Source organism: Populus euphratica, unplaced genomic scaffold, assembly GCF_000495115.2.
Source record: "Populus euphratica unplaced genomic scaffold, PopEup_1.0 scaffold461.1, whole genome shotgun sequence".
In the NCBI taxonomy this organism is placed as follows: Eukaryota; Viridiplantae; Streptophyta; class Magnoliopsida; order Malpighiales; family Salicaceae; genus Populus; species Populus euphratica.
The window spans coordinates 259,570-266,406 of record NW_011500168.1 but is presented as its reverse complement, the minus strand read 5'-3'; positions in this window follow the sequence as shown (position 1 = coordinate 266,406).

The following is a 6,837-nucleotide window of genomic DNA, read 5'->3' as shown; positions in this document are numbered from 1 at the left end:
AGTGTTCCGGTTTAGATTGCACCGACATCTCTTTTCTAAGTTTGGCCATCTCTTTGTCCTTTCAATTTCAGTTCTTAAATTCATCAATCAATTCTTTCATTTATGTGATAGGCCTGCATTTAAAATGAACATTTACCACAAATTAAAAGTATCTTGTATTATTAGATACATTATTACAAAACATGCTTTAGTTAAGGAGATATTGATACTTCAAGTACAAAATGATGATATAAAACCTTGATAAAAATGCACTTTTAAGTACTAATCAGTAAGCAATAATCAATCTTCTTCTTTTTAAACTTCATTGTAATATCTTTAGATCTAATATCACCATCGTTGATATTAGGTTGAGTTATCTTATATATGTTGAAGGAAACCAATACATCACCATCAAAATTGATTTGAACCAAGACTTACTATTTCTTTTCATTTCAAATCCATTTACACGTTTTCATCTTTTAAAACAAATCTATCAATTATTTTCAACCAACTTATTGTTAATGTAATTTCTCTTGATTTTTTTTATTACTTTGCTTAATTTCCAGATCTAGTTCTCTGTGGATATGACCTCGATCTTACCGAGTTAGTTGCTACATTGCACACTCGTGCACTTACGAGTTAAAACAAGCCAATCATAAAAAGCAGTCAGGCAACAAGCACTGATGATTATTTATATTGAAATCCCTTAAACACCTTTTAAACCTACAAATATCATTTTTTTCATAACCGAGAGCCCAATCCTACATTATGTGCCTTATTAATCCCATTTTGATCAAAAGCCAACAATCTGGATCGATAGGTAATGCTTTTTTATATGAATCAAATCATTATTCATGCAAATAAAATGAATGCTTTGAACACTATTTATTTGAAACCCTTAAATTAAATTTTGAACTATTTTTTTGACCAACTATACATCGCTTCACATTTTCATCAAAAGCAAAACAAAAGGATTTCATCACTTCTAAAAACCTCCTTATAGGAATCACTTGAATTTCTTTAGAATGAGTTTGCTTTGAATCGATGTCAAAATAATTTTTGTATGGAATAGCTTTGAAATTCTAAAATTTCTACATGAAAACAACTCTTTGTCAATCCTTCCCTCATATAGCCTCGTCCCTAAAGAAAATCTAATTTGAATACTTGGGGGCATGATCAAGCTGGGGGGTAATAAAAAATGCATGGTAGGGATGACTCCATGATCCTCTTTCTAAGAAAAATATCAAGCAAAATTGGCAACTCTAGAGATAAAGGGTGGAGGACAAAGAAATATGATGATATCAAGTCCTTCTTAGATGTCAAGATCACAAGATGTGACTCAATTAAGCAAGAGTAAAAAAGCCATCGAAGTTTACTATTAACACTCCAACTTTTAAGAAAAGAAAGACACCATGAAGAAATAGGGATCTATATTTCTTAGGTAAGTATACATGCATATTAATCATAATGCATTGCTTTCACCATTGATAGATTGGTGTTACACCATCACCTTTTAAGTAGTGCATTTTCTAACCCTATCTCATATCGAATGCACCTTTGAGCTCTCATTTCTTTTTTAGTACGCCTTCGTGCCCTCACTTCCTTTCGAGTACGCCTTTGTATCTTTACTTCCTTTCGAGTGCGCCTTTGAGCCCTCACTTCTCAAGCAGTGCATTTTCTAACCCTACCTCCTTTCAAGTATGCCTTTAAGTCATCATCTCTTGGGTAGTATGTTTTCTAACCTTACCTCCTTTTAAGTGCGCCTTTGAGCCCTCACTCTTCTTCTTTTTTTTTTCTGGGTAGGTCACCCATTACAATGAAACCATCCTCCATGTTTTTGTTATGTTTTCTAACCACTTAGGTAGGCCACCTATTATAATGAGACCACTATTTCTTTTTTCCCTTGGATAGGTCACTCATTACAATGAGACTATCATTTTTTTATAGATAGGTCACTTATTACAATGAGACCATTTTCCATATTTTTTTTATTTGGGTAGGTCATTCATTATAATAAAACTATTCTTTCTCTTGGGTAGGTCACCCATTATATTGAGACCACTTTTTTTTTTACTTGGGTAAGTCACCCATTACAATGAGACTATTTTTTTTTCTTGGGTAACTCACCCATTATAATGAAACCATTCTCCATATTCTTATACCTGGGTAGGTCACCTATTATAATGAGACCATTCTTTCACTTGGTTAGGTTACCCATTATAATAAGATCACTCTTCCTTTTTTATGGGTTGGTCACCCCTGAAAAGTAAACCATTGTGAGGATGTGTTGGCAGGTCACCTGAGAAAATAGATTAGTGTGAATGTGTGTGGATAGGTTGCCCCTAAAAAGAGACTAGTGTAAGTGTGCGAATCGGTCGCCCTTGAAAATAGACCATTATGAGTGCGTGGGCAGGTTGCTCATGAAAATAGGCAACTATGAATATGTGTTGGGCAAGTCGCCCATGAAAATAGACCAATATGAGTGTGTAGACAGGTCGCCTGTGAAAGTAGATCAATTTTCTTTGAAAATGGGAGCACACCTAAGATAATGAGATCATTTTCTTTCTTTTTTCTTTACAAAGCTTACTATGCAAAACATTGAGTTTTGCTTCATATGCATTCTAAAGAGAAGGTATATGTTGCTACCTAATTTTTAACCCATTTTTTTATAAAATTTTAAAAAAATTTAAAAATAGAAAAAAATAAGGAAAATCCAAAAAGATATTTTTTAATATATTTGTATTGTTTTAAGCATTTTCAACATTGTCTCAAAAAAATTTAAAATTTCAAAGGTTTTTTGAACGCATCGACTTTTCACATATTATTTTTAAATCACTGATTTTTCTTATTGAAGAGACATTGATATTGTTTATTTAAAAAAAAATGCTGATGTTTTACTAAGCAATTGAAAATAAAAAAGGAAAAAGGCAAAATATTTTTTTTATATAAATAGAGAAGAAACAAACCAGAAGAGTGAGGGGTGATTTTGAGACACAATTTTAAGGGTTAGAAAAAAGAGACCCTAGAAACTCAATTTTCATCCCTCTCAAACAAAGCAGCCCCCCTATCTTCTTTGATTTTTTTTTTTTCATAACCAATCAAAGCATTCCCTTTACCTTAGTCAATGCACTTGTCACACTAACACCCACTGGTGCCTTAGCTTTGCTCCAACCTAACCATCGTCCCTATCATTTCTCAACAGCAAGACACCCTCTCACTCTCCCTTACCATTTTTAGTGCCCTTTCATAACCCCTGAACAACTCGACAGAGCCTCCCCCCTCCCAACCACGAGACGACTAACCCGAAACCAACCCTAACAGCAAATAAATCTTTCCTTTTCAACCAACAACAAACCATGGTCTCCCTCTTAGCAACTATGAACAGCCACCTCCAGCATTCCCTCTCCCCAGATCTCGTTAACCATTAGCAGCAGCAAAGACGCTATATAAACCCAATCGCCAGCAGCTCCTTGATCATACCACTGGCTACTTGAAGTGGAGGAGAATAATACAAAACCTAAAGAAAAATAAGTGTGTAATCAATCAGATTTATAAAAGGAGAAAGGAGAGAAACAAATCTAAAAACAGTGAAATAAGATTTAAACACATTGCTTTTTGCATTTTTGCGTACTTTACAGTCATCGTTGGCAATAAAGGGAAAAAGGAAGGAAGCTATTCTAGATCCACAAGTTTTCAGTCATTGCTAGTTGCGGCACGTGAACCCATGCACTACTAGTTGTAGTGGCGTGTGGAGAAGACGCACAACCACTATTCTGATGGTTCAAAATACTTCCCAGTAGTTTACTGTATTTTTAAGGGCTATTTTATAATTTTTTATTTGTGTAATGTGTTGTTTGATTTGTTTTGAATTTTGGTGATTTTAACATGTAAACATGGGTGTATGTGTAAAACATAGTAAAAGTGAATGTGTTTATATTTTTTCCATGGATTTTTTTTTATGATAAAGTTGCAAAGACAAAAGATGAATTTAATATTTTGATTTGCTCATGATTAAGGATTATGAACTTCCATGAAAGTTGTATTCCTAATATCCGATGAAAAGATAAAAATTTAAAAACTTATTTAACACCTCAAATTCACGAAGCAGCTTACCTTAAGTAGGATGCACTCGGGGTGTTGATATCTTTCCTAATCATAACTAGTCCCTTACCCTCAAATCTCTGATAAGACTAGCACAATCGAATTTTGTAGTGATCTTAAACCAGATGCTAGATGGTGACTCCCAATCATAAAACAAACAAAAATGAAAAAATCATCACAGATGTTATGCAGGGACGTGTGACAAAAGTTATCAAAGAAAGAATAAAGGCAACTCAAGATATACAAATGAGTTATGTCAATAATAGGAGAAGGCCTCTTGAGTTTGAAGTAAGGAATCAAATGTTTTAAAAGGTCACGCCTTAGAAGAACATCATGTGAATTGGCATTAAGGGAAAGGTAACGCCGAGATACTTAAGACCTTTTAAGATTATTTAAAGGATAGGTCTAATTGTTTATAAGTTAATGTTGCACATGCATTTAGAAAAGATACACAACATGTTCCATTGATTATTACTTCAAGATGCATAAATAGATCCCACTCAAATATTTCCGCAAGTTCTTTTAGAGATTAAAGAGGACTTGACTTTGAAAGTAAGACTAGTAAAAATTCTAGATCAAAGTGAAAAGAGACTTAGAAATAAAAAGATCCCTATGATAAAGGTGTTGTGGAGAAGCTCCCAAATCGAAGAAGAAACTTGGAAAGAGGAATAAAAAATGAGGAAAAAATATCCCAAATTATTTCTGGATATAGGTATAAGTTTTAATTTTGATGATAAAATATTTATTTAGAAAGGGAGAATGTAAAACCATATTTAAAATGTTGTGATATTAATGAAATAGTAGAAGTTTAACTTTGTGATAAACAAAAATGAATAGTAAAAATAATAAAGTATGTAAACTAAATGACTAGAGATGAATATTCATGAATTTAAATCATGAGTTAGGGTAAGTTTTAAAAGTAGCATGAGATGAGATACCTGGCAAAACAAAAAAAAAAAAGTAGTTGGATTAAAGAACAAAGGCATGATTGTAAATATGAGTTAAAAGGGAAATGTAAATAGAAAACCTGGCTTCCTAAAAAAGTCAAATGGCCAGCCATGTCGTAGAAAAAAAGGAGAGGGAAATTGAACTAAATCCATGGAAATTCTTGTTAAAAACAAAAAGGAGATAAATGGAAGGATTAAAGAGAGATAAGGAAGGGATTTAAGCAAGAAATTTAAAAATGTCAAGGGTTATTTTGATAAAGAGAGGCCATTTTTAAAGGAAAAGAAGAGGAAGAAAAGAAGAAAACATTATTCTTTGTTGTTCTTATTTGTTTAATTTATTATGCTTAGGAAGTGATTAGCCTACTAAGTTTCAATTAATTAATGTAAATTTATTTGTTTTACCTATGCAAATGTATGTAGATTTTTGTTTGAATAAATGGATGATAAAATGGATATTCTTATAATAGAGTAAACATGAAAAACATATTTGGTATTGTGGGAAAAAAACTAAAAATTGAATTAATATCTCATACACTACATAACCAATCAAGTGTTTAGGATTAATAAACAATCTGGTTGATTGATTAACAAGAGGAACAATGAAATTGACTACTATCTAAATTGATTGATCAAATTGGTCAACTGTTTGTTTGAATGTTAGGGACACCAATAAAATTAGTAATAACTGGACAACTAATTGGTTATGCTAATGTGAATCGATCAATTATTGTAACTAATAGTGAATGGTGACTATTTCAAAAAAAAAAAAATTAGAAACCCATAGTTTTGGAATTTGATGTTCGGTAAAATAAAGAGAGGATGAATGAAGAGGTAAAGTTTAAGTAATGGGAAGAAGTGAAATAAGATATATGAAACAGTGTGTTATGGAATGAAATTAGAAGAAAACATTCATGAAAAGATGAAAAATATTATATTAGGACTAATTAAACCTTGGATTGGGCTTGAGATGGAATGATGGAATAATTTATGGTCATAACGAATTAATGAGATTTATAATAAGGATCATGGATTTGAAATAAAAAAATTTATGACGTAACATTAACATCTTCAATGAGTCTTCAATTTAGAGACCAACATCATTTATTAATTTAAATAATAAAGAATAAATTGAGAATAATCTAAAAGTAATTAGGATAATTAATGGAAACTAAAAAGATAAATTTAGAAGAAAACACATAATAAAGGTAATTTTTCATAAGAAATGATGTAATAAGGGCGATGTCTTCTTCTTTTAATCATAACAAACCCCTACCTTAAACTTTGGAACTAGTGATAGTTTTTTATTATCTCTAGTTTCCTCTAATTACTAGGTGGTGACTCCTAATTTTTTATTATATATTTTTTTCTTTGATTGATACTTAAAAGTGTATTTTTATCAAGGTTTTATGTCATCATTTTGCACTTAAAGTATCAATAACTCCTTAACTAAAGCATATTTTATAATAATATATGTAATAATATAAGATACCTTTAATTTATGGTAAATGTTCATTTTAAATGTAGGCCTATCACATAAATGAAAGGATTAATTCATGAATTTAAGAACTGAAATTGAAAGGACAAAGAGATGGCCAAACTTAGAAAAGAGATGTCAATACAATCCAAACCGGAACACTGTTCGGTAATTGGGTCATATCTAGAGTTGTAGATCTCATATTTAGGTCTACTTTATATGGATGGAAAGGTAAGACATAGGCCTACAACTTCCAAGATTAAAAAGACCACTTTTAAGTCCAAATTGGAGCAATAACAAAGAAGTCTGAATCTGTCTTCCAACCCAAGCACTGTT